This window comes from Mustelus asterias, unplaced genomic scaffold (genome assembly GCF_964213995.1).
Source record: "Mustelus asterias unplaced genomic scaffold, sMusAst1.hap1.1 HAP1_SCAFFOLD_1019, whole genome shotgun sequence".
Lineage (NCBI taxonomy): Eukaryota > Metazoa > Chordata > Chondrichthyes > Carcharhiniformes > Triakidae > Mustelus > Mustelus asterias.
In genome coordinates this window covers 91,346-109,010 of record NW_027590964.1, presented here as the reverse complement: position 1 = coordinate 109,010, position 17,665 = coordinate 91,346, and positions in this window count along the sequence as shown.

The following is a 17,665-nucleotide window of genomic DNA, read 5'->3' as shown; positions in this document are numbered from 1 at the left end:
CCGTCAATCAGTCCCCAAGCAAAGTGATGTGGAGCATGCGCAGTGTCATTGCTGGCCTTGGCGCTTGTTTGTCCCGGAGAAGCGGAGTCAGCGTTAGGCGGTGGCTGGGAGGATTTGGAAACACTTTGTGGATCCGCAAACCCTTCAGAATCATTGTCAGCTCCCTGGTTTGCAGCTGCGGGGCTTCTCCCTCCCTCCCTCCCGGGAACAGGCCCAGGTTAACGGCCCCATCCTGGCTCAGCCACTGGAGGATGGTTCACATCAGAGGATGGGGGAGGGGGACAATAAATAAGAGGTTACACTTTGGCCTCAAATCAATGAGGACTCTGATCTCTGGGAAGGAAGGAAACCCTGGGAGGTGGGCGGGGAGGATTCACAAACACCCGCTGGAGGCCCCAACACCCCCAGTAAAAAGCTGCAGCTCCCGGGTTTGCAGCTTTTTCCCGGGAGGGAGTTGGGGAAGTTTTGTGGAGACAATTCCCGGTTGGTTCAGTTAGTGGTTCCTGGAGCTCAGAAACCCTGGGTTAGAATCCTGAACCCCACACTGGGTGGTTGTTTTATTAAATACTTTTTATTTATTAATCATCTGTTGAAGAAAATATTAATTTGTTTTGAAAAATCATTTTATAGCATTTGTGAAAATACCCATTAAAACAGCAATTCTCCCAATGTATTTCATCGAATCCCTACAGTGCTGAAGGAAGTTATTAGGCCCAGCGAGTCTGCACTGACAACAATCCCACCTCGGCCCTGTTCCGGTAACCCCACATATGTAACCTGCTAATCCCTCTAATTTACTCATCCCAGGACACTAAGTGGCAATTTAGCATGGCCAATGCACCTAACTAGCATATCTTTGGACGATGGGAGGAAACCGGAGCATCTGGAGAAAACCCACGCAGACATGGGGAGAACGGGCAGACTACACAAGGACAGTAACCCCAGTTGGGAATCGAACCCAGGTCCCTGGAGCTGTCAGGCAGCAGTGCTAACCACTGTGCCACCTCCATTGCTGATGAGAATTTTAATTTACTGACTTGGGAATTAATTCTCGGGAATAGTCATTCTGAAAATGACCATTAAAATGTGTTTAATTTACCCCATAATGCCTGATTTCAGTTTGCATTTCAAAATTGAATTGAGAATGTCTGGGAGCAAATGGTGAAATGAGGTTTGTGACACCAGCTGCAATTATTTTCTGTGACTGATGATACCTTTGTGCCTGTGCAGGAGGTCATTCCCCTGCTGTTGTGGCACAAATAAAATGGAGCCTTTCCTCGGAACAGGCCCATGTTAATGGTCACCGTGGTGTTTCATTGGTGAGCAGAGCACATGTGACTATTGTGGTAACAACAGAGTCAGTGGGGCTGCACGTCCCCTGACTTGGAAGGAAAATAATTGACTCCTTGATTGTACTCTCAATCTGCACATGGTCTGGAGGACTGAATCCAGCTGGAGGGAGAGGGAGCTGGGCTCAGAGTGGAGATGGGGCAATGAGTTTGATTTCAGCTCAGGGACAAGAGAGAGTGTGTGGGATGGGGATTACAGCTCAAGATAAATGAGATAGAGAAATGTTTTGTGGAAACTGAAATTGTCTGTTCTGAATTAGTTTTTAAAAACTCTTTTTGCAGGGAACTACAAGAGGAGGATTCACAGACAGGAAACTCAAACAAAACTTCAGATCAAAGTCTGACAGAGCCATTCGATTCATCAAGACCTAAATATGATTGCTTTTGACAGTGGAGGGAGAAATCATTCCCTGTTTTGTCAGTGGAAGAAAATTTCAAAATTCAATGTGACAGAAAAAGAACTGAGACACACACACACAGCCAAGTGAGAGTGCTCCAGTGAACTGACTGTGGATAGAGCTTTAACCAGTTACACTGCCTGAAAAACATCACACCATTCACAGTGGGGAGAAACCATACACGTGGTCTGTATGTGGATGAGGCTTCAACTAATCATCCAACCTGGAGAGACAGAAGGATACCAGAACCATGGACAAACCGTGGAAATGTGAGGATTGTGGTAAAGGATTCAATTCTCCATCCCGGTTGGAAACCCATCGACACGGTCACATTGGGGCTGGGAAAATGGAGAAACCATGGAAATGTGATGATTGTGATAAAGGATTCAATTATCCATACTTGCTGGAAAACCATAGACACAGTCACACTGGAGAGAGGCCATTCATCTGTTCTGTGTGTGGGAAAGGATTCACTACCTCATCCCACCTGCTGTTACACCAGCGAACTCACACTGAGGAGAGGCCGTTCAGCTGCTCCACCTGTGGAAAGGGGTTCTCGTGTTCATCCAACCTCAGTGCACATCAGCGAGTTCACACTGGGGAGAGATCGTTCACCTGTTCCACATGTGGGAGGGAATTCACCAATTCATCCGGCCTCCTGTCACATCAGCGAATTCACACCGAGGAGAAGTCATTTATTTGCACATACTGTGGAAAGAGTTTCAGGCAGTTATCAATCCTCACTGCACATCAACGCACTCACACTGGGGAGAGACCATTCACTTCCTCCATGTGTGGGAAGGGATTCACTCAGTCTGGCAGCCTGCATTTACATGAGCTCACCCACTCTGGGGAGAGGCCATTCACCTGCTCTGTGTGTGGGAAGGGATACACTCGGTCATCCCACTTGCTGACACATCTGCAAGTTCACAATTGCCTGCAGGAGTTGGATTTTGCTATTACTGCAGCTGTTAATCACATCCAGGATTGATAGTCTGACAATATTTGGTTGGTTTCTGCTGACATTAACAATCGCTGCAACTGGCTGAAGTTTAATATTCTGAAATGTCACTGATTTTCAGGGCTGCTGTGTCCCTTTTTAAAAGCACCATCTGTGATTTTTTTTTAAATACAGGAACTCTCAACAGGCTTGTTTATAATAAGTTTATGAACTTTTCCTGCAATCTTAAATTGCTGTTTGGTGCAACCTGTACAATTCAATGTCTGAAAGGTTCCACTGCTTAATATTTTCAATTAGAAATACTGACAATTCTTACTGACTTGCTCATTATTCACAGTGACACTTCCACGATCACATTTAATTATGAAGGAACATAAAACAATGCACAGATACTTGTTAGTACTGAACTTGAATATTGCAGAAAAGAGAGACCTGTTGCTGAATCTCTTCATCATGCACTCATCAGGACAAACAGAAGAATGCCAAATGTCAAATGATCACAATTGGTGGACTCTCATTGACTTGAAGCATTACTGTAGGTTTTTCAAGCTTCTGGGAAATTCAAAACAGGTACAAGGCTTGAAAATTCTCCTTTTGTTTGCAGGAAAGGATCGCTGTGTATAAATGTAAGTTGCTTCTCGCAACTACAACTGAGCCATATTATGAACTCGACTGATTATCTTCAATTGATTCTGAATGTAGCTATTGGCACACTCAGGATTGTTCAGCAAGTGCTGCCCAATCTGTAATCACAGTAAACATTGTATTTTTGGTTTTGTGAGTGTGGGCTGCTGAAACAAATCACTACCTATTCTGACAAATCAAAGAACATGTTGTTTTATTCTATCAGCCACTCACTGGGATGTACAGCCCAGTACCCGGCACTGCACTGGCAAAGATATTCATAATGTGGAGATGCCGGCGTTGGACTGGGGTGAACACAGTAAGAGTTTTAACAACACCAGGTTAAAGTCCAACAGGTTTATTTGGTAGCAAATACCATTAGCTTTCGGAGTGCTGCTCCTTCGTCAGATGGAGTGGAAATGTGCTCTCAAACAGGGCACAGACACAAAATCAAGTTACACAATCCTGATTAGAATGCGAATCCCTACAACCAACCCTCTGGTTGACAGCAATGGGTAGGAGTGAGTATAAAATAAACCTGGACTACACCAGGTAATTGTTTTAATGTTCTCACAATCATAAAAAATCATAGCACCATGTTGGAAAACAGAATACTTTGGCTCAATCTTTGATCAATTTTGTTTGATTCAATATTTTGAGTGGCTTGTTGGATTGCTGGTTATTTTCTAACGGCAGCTCAGCATCATCATTTTGACCATAAACTCGGCCCCGGTGACTGCTGCATTTTTCCAGCACCTTCTGTTTTAATTTTAAGTGGAACCTTAATATCTGCTTAGTACACAGGCCAATTTATCTTTCTAGGGGTGAGTGTGTCTGAGAGGTATGCAACTAGAAAACATTTTCCATTCACCTCCTGCATTGCTGCAGTATATATACATTGTTCTCACTCTGCCAGCAGGGCTGTGGGATTAATTGGATAGATCTTAAAGACAGCCCGACTGGGCAGGATGAGCCAAATGGTTTCCATCTGTGATGTATCATTCCATAAAACAGAATATTTAGCATCAGGAGAAAGAAAGTGAAAGAAACCAATCTCTGTGGGATTTACCCAACCAGTATGAGCACCTTCAGGAGAGAAGAGAGAGAGAGGGAAACCAGTGGGAAAAGTTTTAAAAACTCGGGGTATTCCCACAGGAGAGCACTGGTTTAAATCAATTTTAGAAGTAGAGAATGGCAGCGCACAAATTCCGAGGAATGCATTTTTAAAAATTAATTGATCTTCATTGAACAAGATAATTTCCTATTATTGTCTTTGACAATGACGGCATTAGTTCCCAGGTGCCCTTGCGGGTGTGAAAGTGTCCTATTCATTCCACAGGAGCCTATTGCGCAGGTGCAGTCCTATGTCACGCGCGTGCGCAGTGTCACTTTGACCGCATCCGTGCGAGTGCGGGAGATGCTTTTATCCCCAGGTGAGTCTGTGGGGCTGCGGGAGAAATGGAGCCGGGAGTCGGGGGAGGGAGGGAGCTATGGTTTCACAAACATCCGCTGTAGGCCGCACGGCCCTAATAAGACCCTGCCGGTCCCGGGCTTCCAGCTCCCAAGCGTTTATCCCGGGAACAGGTCCCGGTTATCTGCCGCCATCTTGTTTCAGCGAGGAAGGAGAGCGCATGCGCTGCTGTCGGTGGCGGGTCACAATGGGCGTGGTTTCAGGGGCTGGTTCAGAACCTCGATCTTCAGGGGGACAATAGGTAGCAGGGCGCATGCGCAGCTATCCAACAACATCAGAATAAGAATTCGGAACAGGAGCCCGTCATTCGGCCCATCGAGATTGCTGCATCATTCAATAAGATCATGTCTACTTTGCTCCCCCACCCCGTCCATATCCTTGACTTTCTTGTGGATCAGAACCTCAGCTTTGAATATATTCAATGACCTGCCTCCAATCCTCTCTGGTGAAGTCAGAGTTCCAAAGATCAACAACCCGCTGAGAGAAAAGATCTCTCTTCATCTTAAATTTGAGATCCTTTATTTTTACTTGATTTCCACACCTGAGGAAACATCCTCTCAGCATCTACCTTGTCAAGCACCTTATATCATATGAATCATAGAATCCCTGCAGTGCAGAAGGAGTCCATTTGGCCCATTGAGCATACTGACCACAATCCCACCCAGGCCCCATCCCCACGCATTTGACACTAGGGTCAATTTATCATGGCCAATCCACCTGACCCACACATCTTTGGACTGTGGGAGGAAACGGGAGCACCTGGACGAAACCCACACAGACATGGAGAGAAAATGTGCAAACTCCACACAGACAGTGACCCAAGGCTGGAATTGAACCTGGGACCCTGGTACTGTGAGGCAGCAGTGCTAACCACCGTGCCGCCCTTAAATTCCCAGATGTAGCAATAACTTCTCAGTCCAAAGATGTGCGGGTTAGGTTGATTGGCCAGGTTAAAAATTGCCCCTTAGAATTCTGAGATGCGTAGGTTAGAGGGATTAGCGGGTAAATATGTGGGGGTAGGGGCTGGGTGGGATTGTGGTCGGTGCAGACTCGATGGGCCGAATGGCCTGCTTCTGCACTGTAGGGTTTCTATGTTTCTATGTTTCTTCTAAACTCCAAAGAGTACAGGCCCAAGCTGCTCATCCTCAAAGACAAAACTCCTCATTTCAGGAATCAACCAACTGGATCTTCCTCGAAATGCCTCCACTGCAGTTTTGTCCCAGCTAAAGTAATTCTGTGCCAGATAAGAGGAGAGAATGTTTTGAATTTCTGTCCTGGACAGATGCTGATGGATTTTGGAAACTCCTTTTACAGGGGGTTAGAAGGGAAAGATTTACACACAGCAAACTCAGACCAAAATAAATTCTGTCCTGAATTTCTAACCTTGAATTACACCTATAACTTTTGTCATTTAGAACATAGAACAGTACAGCACAGAACAGGCCCTTCGGCCCACGATGTTGTGCCGAGCTTTATCTGAAACCAAGATCAAGCTATCCCACTCCCTATCATCCTGGTGTGCTCCATGTGCCTTTCCAATAACCGCTTAAATGTTCCTAAAGTGTCTGACTCCACTATCACTGCAGGCAGTCCATTCCACACCCCAACCACTCGCTGCGTAAAGAACCTACCTCTGATATCCTTCCTATATCTCCCACCACGAACCCTATAGTTATGCCCCCTTGTAATAGCTCCATCCACCCGAGGAAATAGTCTTTGAACGTTCACTCTATCTATCCCCTTCATCATTTTATAAACCTCTATTAAGTCTCCGCTCAGCCTCCTCCGCTCCAGAGAGAACAGCCCTAGCTCCCTCAACCTTTCCTCATAAGACCTACCCTCCAAACCAGGCAGCATCCTGGTAAATCTCCTATGCACACTTTCCAGCGCTTCCACATCCTTCTTATAGTGAGGTGACCAGAACTGCACACAATATTCCAAATGTGGTCTCACCAAGGTCCTGTACAGTTGCAGCATAACCCCATGGCTCTTAAACTCCAACCCCCTGTAAATAAAAGCTAACACACTATAGGCCTTCTTCTTTACAGGGAGAAGATTTGAAGACTGCAACATTTTTCCTGGACATCAATCTCTCAGATCTTTGCAGCTGCAGACTCCAGCAGGAGATTTAAAATTTGAAAACAATGAAATTACTTTGGGGTGAGTGTTACTGGGCATTAATTTAAATTTAGTGCATTCTCTGATTCCATGGATCTCAGGCTGACTCCTTTGCCATGGATGGGGAGGCAATGGTGCAGTGATAATGTCATTGGATTAGTAATACAGGGATCCAGGGCAATGCACTGAGAACCCTGGGATCGAATCCCACAACTGCAGATGTTGAAATTTGTATTCAGTAAAAATCTAGAATTAGAAGTCCATTGATGACAATTGTCATGAAAATCCATCTGATTTAATAATGTCCTTTAAAGAAGGAAATTACCACATCCCCCAGCAATGCAAGCCACTCAGTTCAAGGGCAATGAGTTCTGGGCGACAGATGCTGACGCAGCCAGCACATAGAGTCATAGAGCACTACAGCACGGAAACAGGCCCTTGGGCCCAACTGATCCATGCCAACCATGGTGCCCTCCCAGCTAGTCCCAATTGCCCATGTTTGGCTCATATCCCTCTAATCTTTTCCAATCCATGGACTTATCCAAATGCTTTTTAAATGTTGCTATTGAACCTGCCTCAACCACTTTCTCTGGCAGCTCATTCCATGTACACACCAGCCTCTGCATGAAGAAGTTGCCCCTCAGGTCCCTTTTAATCTTTTCCCTCTCACCTTAAACCTATGCCCTCCAGTTTTCAATTCCCCAACCCTGGGAAAAAGACTATGGGCCGGATTTTACCAAACCTTCGTGCCTGTTTTCAAGTGCGAAATCGCGGTAAAGTTGGGCATCGGGCCTATACCACGATCTGCGCCCGATTCCGAGCAGATCGCGGCTTTACCAACACCAGGGCCCACGCCTGAATCGGGCAGCCCGCCGATTTAAATGCATTTGCATGCATTTAAATCGACTTAATGAACCGCGCGCCCAACTCTACCGTCAAATCCCACTTTACCTTCTTCTGGCCCGACCCGCGTCCACGCTTTTACCTACCTGCAAAATAAAAGTCTGCATTCGCCGCAGCAGCCTCCAAAGAGCAGGGGTCAGAGACTGCAATGGCTCTCTGACCCAGGTCATCCTCTGGTCGGGGCGGGAGGGGGGTGGGAGGAGGAGTGGGAGTGTGACGTCTCATCCCCTGGGGGGAGGGGAGGAGAGGGGGTGTGACGTCTCATCCCCTGGGGGGAGGGGAGGAGAGGGGGTGTGACGTCTCATCCCCTGGGGGGAGGGGAGGAGAGGGAGTGTGACGTCTCATCCCCTGGGGGGAGGGGAGGAGAGGGGGTGTGACGTCTCATCCCCTGGGGGGGGGGGGGGGGGGGGGAGAGGGGGTGTGACGTCTCATCCCCTGGGGAGGGGAGGAGAGGGGGTGTGACCGATCATCTGCTGGGGGGGTCCCCGCTGAACTTTAAAATATACAACTTTCTGAGGCACACAGCCAGCATTCAGACACACCTGTCAGGCTTTGTTTTCCAAGAGGGTGGCATTACAATTGCACAGTAAAAGAAGCAATGAAGTATAAAATGTTGGACTCTGAAACTTATGCTACTCTGTCTAAATGTGCAGCATCCTTATCTCTGTTTTAAAGGATTGTCCCTTTAGCCTGAGGTTGTGCCTCTGTACTCTGTATTATCTGTACTGAAATCCATTTGCCAATCATCGACCCACTTCCCTAACTGATCAAGATCCCCCTGTAATTTTTCATAACCCTCTTTGTTATCAGCGATACCTCCTAATTTAGTATCGTCTGCAAACTTGCTAACCATGTTTTTTATGAATTTTTAAACGGCCATCCATTTCTCTGTTTCACCTCTGCCCTCCCTGATCAGCTCTCTGCCATTGTCTACCTTCCTCTACCTCTAATAATGGGTGTATTTTAACTATTATTTCTGCAAGTTCTGTCTTCATGAGGTTTTTACCACTTCACAACTCTATTCACTGCTGAGTTACCAGTTTAGTCTTACAATGTTCAGGAATTGTTCCTCTTCCACTGGAGATCATTTCCCTTCCACTTCTGAGCTTATATTGACCAACAAAATCTGATACATTTTTATTCCCTGTAATTCATTCTGCCCACCCTGAAACATTAATCTTCTTTCTGTCTAAAAGGATGGTCTCTTTCCTAATGTTCACAATTAAAGGGCAGGCGATGGCTGACATTTAAGGGGACAGTAAATTAATATAGGACAGAGATATGTCTCGTGTTATTATATGGAACCCAGATTAGATATATTATTTATGTTTCTGTAATAAAATATATTTATTATTTCTTGCATTGTAATATAATACTGTAGCAATGTTATACATTTCCAGTCATAAAGTCATTACAGCACAGAAGGAATCCATTTGGTAACTCGAGTCCATGCTGACTCTCTGTATAACATTCTAGTCCCATTCCCACTCTATATCCCCATTCTCCTGAAAGTATTTCCTTCAAGTGCCCATCCACTTTCATTTTTAAATAGAATCCATAGATATGGATGGAGATTTACAACTTTTTGGGAATGAAATAGGAAACAATGTTCCATAGAAACTAGAATTGTCTGCTCTGAATTTCTATCCTATACTGACTGTGATGACTTTTGCAAACTCATTTCACAGGATTTTGAACGAGGAATCACAGGCAAAAATCTCAACCATCACGTCTGGACAGAGTCATATTCCTTGGGATCTGAATATCTTGTAATATGGAACTGTAGCTCCGTTATATATTTCCAGAAATCTCTTCCCTCAGGGGGTTGTTAGTCTTTTGGATTTCTCTTCCACAGGGACCAGTGGAGGCTGAGGATCATTGAATATATTCCAGTTAGACAGATCTTTGATGACAAGGGTGTCAAGGGTTATGGGGAACAGACAAGAAGATGGAGCAAAAGCTAAGATGTGGGGGGATTTCTTCACTCAAGGATGTGGTAAAGCTTTGGAATTCTCAACCCCTGAGGACAGTGAAACCTCAGTCATCAACTATTTTCAAGAGAGAGATTGATTGGTTTCTAGATATTGAAGATATCAAGAGATATGGGTTTAGTGTGGGGAGAATGATGCTGAGGTAGATGAACAAATTATCTAATTGAATAGTTTAAAAGACTCGATGGGCCAAATGGCCGACTGCAGCTCCTATTTGTTATGGTCCCTGTGTCCAGGACAGGAAGCAGTGAGCCTGGATCTGTCAATCAGCCTCAATCAGCACCTTCAGGAGAATTGGGAGGGTGAATATTAGATACAGCAGAGTGAGAATGGAGGGAGAGTGTGTGGGATGGAGATTCACAGCTTTTTGGGACTGAAATAGGAAAGAATGTTCCATAGAAACTAGAATTGTCTGTTCTGAATTTCTATCCTGTACTGATACTGATGACTTTTGTAAACTTGTTTTACAGGATATTGAAAGAGGAATCACAGGCCGAAATCTCAAACGTCACGTCAGATCTGACAGAGTCATATTCCTTGGGACCTGAATATCATCGGCCTTTGAATCTAGAAGGAGAAAAGGTTGTCCAGTCTGTTGATTTGAAAAGATTTCAAACATCAGTGTGACTGGAAAAGTACCAACACACTGCCACACTCGAGTGAGAGTGTTCCAGCGCACTGACTAAAGAGCTTTAACCAGTTACACAGCCTGAATAAATATCACATCATTCACAGCGGGGAGAGACTGTACCCGTGTTCTGTGTGTGGACGAGGCTTCAACTGATTGTCCACCCAAGAGAGAGGCAAGGACACCTGCACCATGGAGAAACCATGGAAATGTGGGGACTGTGGGAAGAGATACAGAGCCCCATCACAGCTGGAAGCTCATCGGCGCAGCCACACTGGGGAGAGGCCGTTCACCTGCTCTCAGTGTGGAGAGGGATTCACTCAGTTATCCCACCTGCGGTCACACCAGGGAGTTCACACTGGAGAGAGACCGTTCACGTGTTCTCAGTGTGGGAAGGGATTCACTCGGTCATCCCATCTGCAGTCACACCACCGAGTTCACACTGGGGAGAGGCTGTTCATGTGCTCTCAGTGTGGGAAGGGATTCTGTGATTCATCCAGCCTGCTGAGCCACCAGCGAGTTCACACTGGGGAGAGGCTGTTCACCTGCTCTCAATGTGAGAAGAGATTCACTCGATTATCCAGCCTGCGGATACACCAGCGAGTTCACACTGGGGAGAGGCCATTCACCTGCTCTCAGTGTGGGAAGAGATTCACTCGGTCATCCCACCTGCTGAGACACCAACGAGTTCACGAGTGATTCCAGGGGTTGGATTCTGCTGTTATTATTTCTGCTCTCAGTTACATCCAGGACTGCATTTTGTTCATTCTCACAGTTGGCCAATGGGGAGGATGCTCTGATTGTGGGAAGGGATTCACTGATTCATCCGACGTGCTGAAACACCAGAGAATTCATAATAGGGAGAGGCCATTTATCTGCTCCGAGTGTGGGAAGGGATTTACTCAGTTATTCAACCTGCTAAAACACCAGCCAAGTCACACTGGAGAGAGGCCATTCACTTGCTCCAGTTGTGGGAAGGGATTTATTGATTCATCCAGCCTGCGGAGGCACCAGCGAGTTCACACTGGGGAGAGACCATTCACCTCCTCTGATTGTGGCAAGGGATTCAGTCAAATCATCCAACCTGATAAAGCACCAGCGAATTCACACTGGGGACAGGCCATTCACCTGCTCCGTGTGTGGGAAGGGATTCACTCAGTCACCTCACCTGCTGAAACACCATCATGTTCACGAGTGACTGCAAGGACTGAATTTTGCTGTTAATCTCATCGAGGTCCCAACCATTTTCATTGGTGTCTGTTTCTGCTGATGTTAATAAACCCTGGCCCAGTTGTAAGATTTGTATTGTGGATTGTCTTGTCTGAGTCCTGAACTCGTAAATAAAAACAAGAAGTGCTGTAAAAACTCAGCAGGTCTGACAGCATCTCTGGAGAGAGAAACAGAGCGAATGTTTTGACACTGAAGAAGAGTCACATTCAACTGGAAACATTAACTGTTCCTGTCTTTACAGATTCTGTCAGACTTACTGAGATTTTGCAGCAACTTCTGTTTTTAGAATGACGGTGAATGCTGGATACATGAATCAGAGATTGGTGTAAAACTGGGATCTGCTCCTAAATCAAAGTGAAACAGCAGGTTAAAGTTTCCAGTCTGAAAAGTACTATGGTCGTTATACTATATCTACCATTTTAAGGCTGGTTTTAACTCATTTAAAATAAACCTATTTAAAATATATTTGTTAAAGTCAGTATTAAAATACGAGTTGGATGAGTTCACAGGAGCCTGTTAACCACTGGGACAATTATTCAACAAACATTGGATCTCCAGATAGAGAAGAAGCTGCAATTTGTTTGCAGGAATTCCCTGTTTTATTGATGTGTGTGTGTTAGACATCAGGATAACTAAAACTACACAAACCTGGACATCAATGGTGATCTGATTGGCAGTTACTCTGGGAATCACTCCCACTGTGAAACTTCAGCACTGACACTGCTGAATGTTGTCGGCTCAGGGAGTGGGACCTCCAGGAGTGGACTGTAAAAAAGCTGGGTTTCAGTATCCTGACTAATATATGGTGAGGAACCAGAAAAATCCTTACTGAGGAACTGCCTGGGGTTTTACCAGTGTAGGTTCAGGGGCGAATGATTCCTGACTCCCTGAAATGTCTGATATTGAACCCAGTTTGGAACAAGATTCATTCAGTTTCCAGGAGAATAGAGACAAATATCACCCACAACTGAGAGAGAGAAAAACAGCCACCTTGATCAATGACTTGGATGAAGCCAGAATTGATGATACAAAGATAGGTAGAAAAGCAAGTTGTGAGGTTATTACAAAAAATCTATAAGGGACACAGATAAGTTACCTGAATGGACAGGAAAATGGCAGATGGAGTATAGTGCGGGAAAGTGGGAGCTTTTCCACTTTGGCAGGAAGAATAGAGAAGCAAAGAATTGTTTAAAAATACAGAAACTGAAGAATACTGCCGTAGAGAGGAATCTGGGTGTCCTTGTACATGAATCGTGAAAAAATAGGATGAAGGTACAGCAAGTAAAGAAGAAGGCAAATGGAGTGTTGGACTTTACTGCAAGGGGGTGGAGTTTGAAAAAGGGAACTTGCTGCACCTACACAGGACATTGCTGAGATAGCAGCTGGAATACTGTGTACGGTTCTGGTCTCCCTACTTATGGAATGACATGCTTTCACTGGGATGAGTTCAGAGAAAGTTCACTAGGCCCATTCCGAAGATGAAGGTGTTGGCTTTTGAGGAAAGGTTGTGAAGGTGTAGGGGAGAATTCTCCCATCCCACCCACCACAGGAATCGTAGCAGGCCGGGGGGTGGACCACACAAAGGTCCTTTGACCTCGGGGGGGGGGGGGGGGGGGGGGGATTCTCCAGTTTTGGGGAAGTGATGCCACAGAATCCAACTCGTTGTCTTTTGGGGAAAGGTTGCACCTATACTCATTGGGTTTGGAAGAATGAGCAGTGAACATTCTGAAACATGAGATTCTCATGGGCAGTTGACAGGCGAGAGGCCAAGAGGATGATTCATGAAGCAGTCTTGAACTTGGTGCCACAGATCTACAAGGAAGCCAAGGGTATTGTTTTAGCCCTTACAGACACCAATACTTTATCCTCAGTTTTACTCAGGCTAGTCAGAGGTTTAGTCAGGTGTGGTGAAAGCTTCAACCAATCATCTGGCCTTTTGGAACATAATTTGCAGTCACAGGGAGATGCCATGGAAATGTGGGGATTGTGGGAAGAACATAAGAACTAGGAGCAGGAGTAGGCCATCTGGCCCCTCGAGCCTCATGGCTGATCTTTTTGTGGACTCAGCTCCACTTACACGCCCGCTCACCATAGCCCTTAATTCCTTTACTGTTCAATAATTCATCCTTGCCTTAAAAACATTCAATGAGGTAGCCCCAACTGCTTCACTGGGCAGGGAATTCCACAGATTCGCAACCCTTTGTGTGAAGAAGTTCCTCCTCAACTCAGTCCTAAATCTGCTTCCCCTTATTTTGAGGCTATGCCCCCAAGTTCTAGTTTCACCCGCCAGTGGAAACAACTTCCCTGCTTCTATCTTATCTATTCCCTTCATCATCTTATATGTTTCTATAAGATCTCCTCTCATTCTTCTGAATTCCAATGAGTATAGCCCCAATTTACTCAGTCTCTCCTCATAAGCCAACCCTCTCAACTCTGGAATCAACCTAGTGAATCTCCTCTGCACCCCCTCCAGAGCCAGTATATCCTTTCTCAAGTAAGGAGACCAAAACTGTACACAGTACTCCAGGTGTGGCCTCACCAGCACCTTATACAGCTGCAACATAACCTCGCTGTTTTTAAACTCCATCCCTCTCGCAATGAAGGACAAAATTCCATTTGCCTTCTTAATTACCTGCTGCACCTGCAAACCAACTCCTTGAGATTCCTGCACAAGGACACCCAGGTCCCTCTGCACAGCAGCATGCTGCAAGTTTTTACCATTTAAATAATAGTCAATTTTGCTGTTATTTCCATCAAAATGGATGACCTCACATTTACCAACATTGTACTCCATCTGCCAGACCCTCGCCCACTCACTTAGACTATCTATATCCCTTTGCAGACTTTCAACGTCCTCTGCACACTTTGCTCTGCCACCCATCTTAGTGTCATCTGCGAACTTTGACGCACTACACTTGGTCCCCAACTCCAAATCATCCATGTAAAACATAAACAATTGCGGTCCCAACACTGATCCCTGAGGCACACCACTGGTCACTGATCGCCAACCAGAATAACACCCATTTACCCCCACCCTTTGCTTTCTGTTAGTTAACCAATCCTCTATCCATGCTAATATATTACCCGTAACACCGTGCACCTTTATCTTATGTAGCAGTCTTTGGTGCGGCACCTTGTCAAATGCCTTCTGGAAATCCAGATGCACCACATCCACAGGTTCCCTATTGTCCACTGCACATGTAATGTTCTCAAAGAATTCCACCAAATTAGTCAAACATGACCTTCCCTTCATGAACCCATGCTGCGTCTTACCAATGGGACAATTTATATCCAGATGTCTCGCTATTTCTTCCTTGATGATAGATTCAAGCATTTTCCCTACTACAGAAGTTAAGCTAACCGGCCTACAGTTACCTGCCTTTTGTCTACCTCCTTTTTTAAACAGTGATGTCACATTTGCTGTTTTCCAATCTGCGGGAACCACCCCAGAGTCCAGCGAATTTTGGTAAATTACCACTAGTGCATTTGTTATTTCCCCCGCCATTTCTTTTAGTACCCTGGGATGCATTCCATCAGGACCAGGAGACTTGTCTACCTTTAGCACCATTAACTTGCCCAACACTACCTCTTTCGTGATAATGATAGTTTCTGGGTTCTCACCTGCCATAGCCTTCCTGTCATCAATTTATGGAGGTTCTCTTGTTTACAATAATCTACCTAATTGTAAATCACACCAGGTTCTAGTGACTTAACCATCTGGCAAGAAAAAACACTTTAAATGGTGAATTCAGAAAGTTTATTAACCATTAAAAATGTGACAAGTCAGAAAGATAAAAAGCAAAGTATCGATTAACACTTAATAGAGAAAGCTTCACTTTAACAATTGAACAAACCTCTCTCCCTCTCAGACCAGGACATGAAGCGACGGCTCTGCAAACGGGGGTAACTTGTAAAACCAACAGCTCTCAACACCTCTCTGTAAACATCTCTCCCTCCATCTCTCTCTACCAAATTGGCTTCTCAAGACCCCTTCTTTATACTTTAAAAATGTCAAACGCCCACCTTAGCAAATTCCCATAAATCTTCAATTATAAACTAAAATAAATATGAATTTTCAGGCGATTTAAAAACAAATGAACGGTCTGCTGAAAGGGTTAACTTTCCTACAGAACCTAAAGGGGTGGAGAGTGAGCAGCAAAAACTTGGCACACAATTACATCACTTTACACAAGTTTAAAAAACTTCTCTAACAATAAAACAAACTTGATTTTAAACTTCATCTATTAAGTTTTTTTGTTATATTCCTCAACGTAATTATTTTAATTTGATCAGTTTTTGTTAGGGATGGGTACCTTCTGTTCTTTATAAACTGCTTCACTCTTTTTTAAAAATTCTACATGGGCTCAGAGAATCAGAACCCAGACTTTATCATCCTTATCCTTTTTCTCCCTTTGCCACCACTCCCTCTGTTTTGCGTAAACATTTTATCCTAAAAGTTAAATACTGCGGATGCTGGAATCTGAAACAAAAATCGAAAATGCTGGAACATCTCAACAGGTCTGACAGCATCTGCGGAGAGAGAACAGAGCCAATGATTCGAAGTGTCGTCCAGACACAAAACGTTGGCTCTATTCTCAAATCATTTTATCAACAAGTTTCTTGTTCTTAGTTTCCAAATAGCAGGTAAGAACCTGTCCGGTTCCCACTTGAGCTCTGATTTTTCACTGGCCATGCTTCGTAGGATTATAACCATTAGAATCTACTCTCAGAGGTCCGCTTTTCAGTCCAGTGCTACTTGGAGTATACCGTCACTTCACCGACTATTGGGTCACAAATCCCTCACAGTTCTTATCACAAATTTAGGATAAATTAATTTAAACAATGCCCAAGAACACTTCTTAATTTCTTAACTAACTACCTACCATTCTTTGTTGATTGGTCAGACCCCCTGTTCACAGATTCAGGTATCTCAGCTGCTGAACACCAGCCGGTCCTGGAATAAATTGAACTCCAACTCATTCTGAGTAAATATTCTCACCAGGTCCTCTGTCGGGGCCCTGCTAAGCAGCTTTAATGGTTCATGATTGCAGAAACTGAGCAGTCACAGGAATGTGGTCAAGATAGTCCAGTCCCATAATGCCTCACATTCAATCTGCAGTCCTTCAATTATAACAGAATATGTGGCTGTATGTAGCTGCCTCGGCCGTGGTCAACCCCAACACTGCCTTCCTGAACTGTTACAATGCCTGAGGTGCAGGTACACACACAGTGCTGTTAGGGAGGGATTTCCAGCTACACATTCCAGACTTTCACTGGACTGTAGGTCGATATCAGATTGATACATTTCATTCAACCACACCCAAGGTGAGTTATTCCAAATCCTTTATTGTCCAGGACAATATATTCACAATATCTTTAAAACAGAAATTAAACATTCCCATTTGATTTCAGGTATTAACATATTCTGTTAGTTTGTTCGTTATTGTCGATGTCAGGTTGGGGTTGTTCCCCTTGGAGCAAAGGAGGTTGAGGGGAGATTTGATAGAGGTGGACAAGATTCTGACAGGTTTAGATAAGGTGGACAAAGAAAAGCTGTTCCCATTAGCTGATGGGACAAGGATGAGGGGGTCACAGATTTATGGTCTTGGGTCAGAGATGCAGGGGGGATGTGAGGAAGAATATTTTGATGCAGCGAATGGTAATGACCTGGAACTCGCTGCCTATGAGGGTGGAGGAAGTGGAGACAATAAACAATTACAAAGGAAATTGGATGGGCATTGGGGGGTTTCAAACAGAAATGCTGACTAAATATCTCTGAACTTCCTCACACCCGGTCACTCTGTGATCCTTGTGAAATTTGAAACCAGGTATTCGCAACAAGACTCAAAGAGCATCAGCCCACTGGAGGCAGTTGTGAGACCGGCCAGTCCAGCAGAAAGAAACCCTCCGACCCTCCCCATTGACCAACTGTGAGAATGAACAAAATGCAGTCCTGGGTGTAATTGAGAGCAGAAACAACAACAGCAGAATC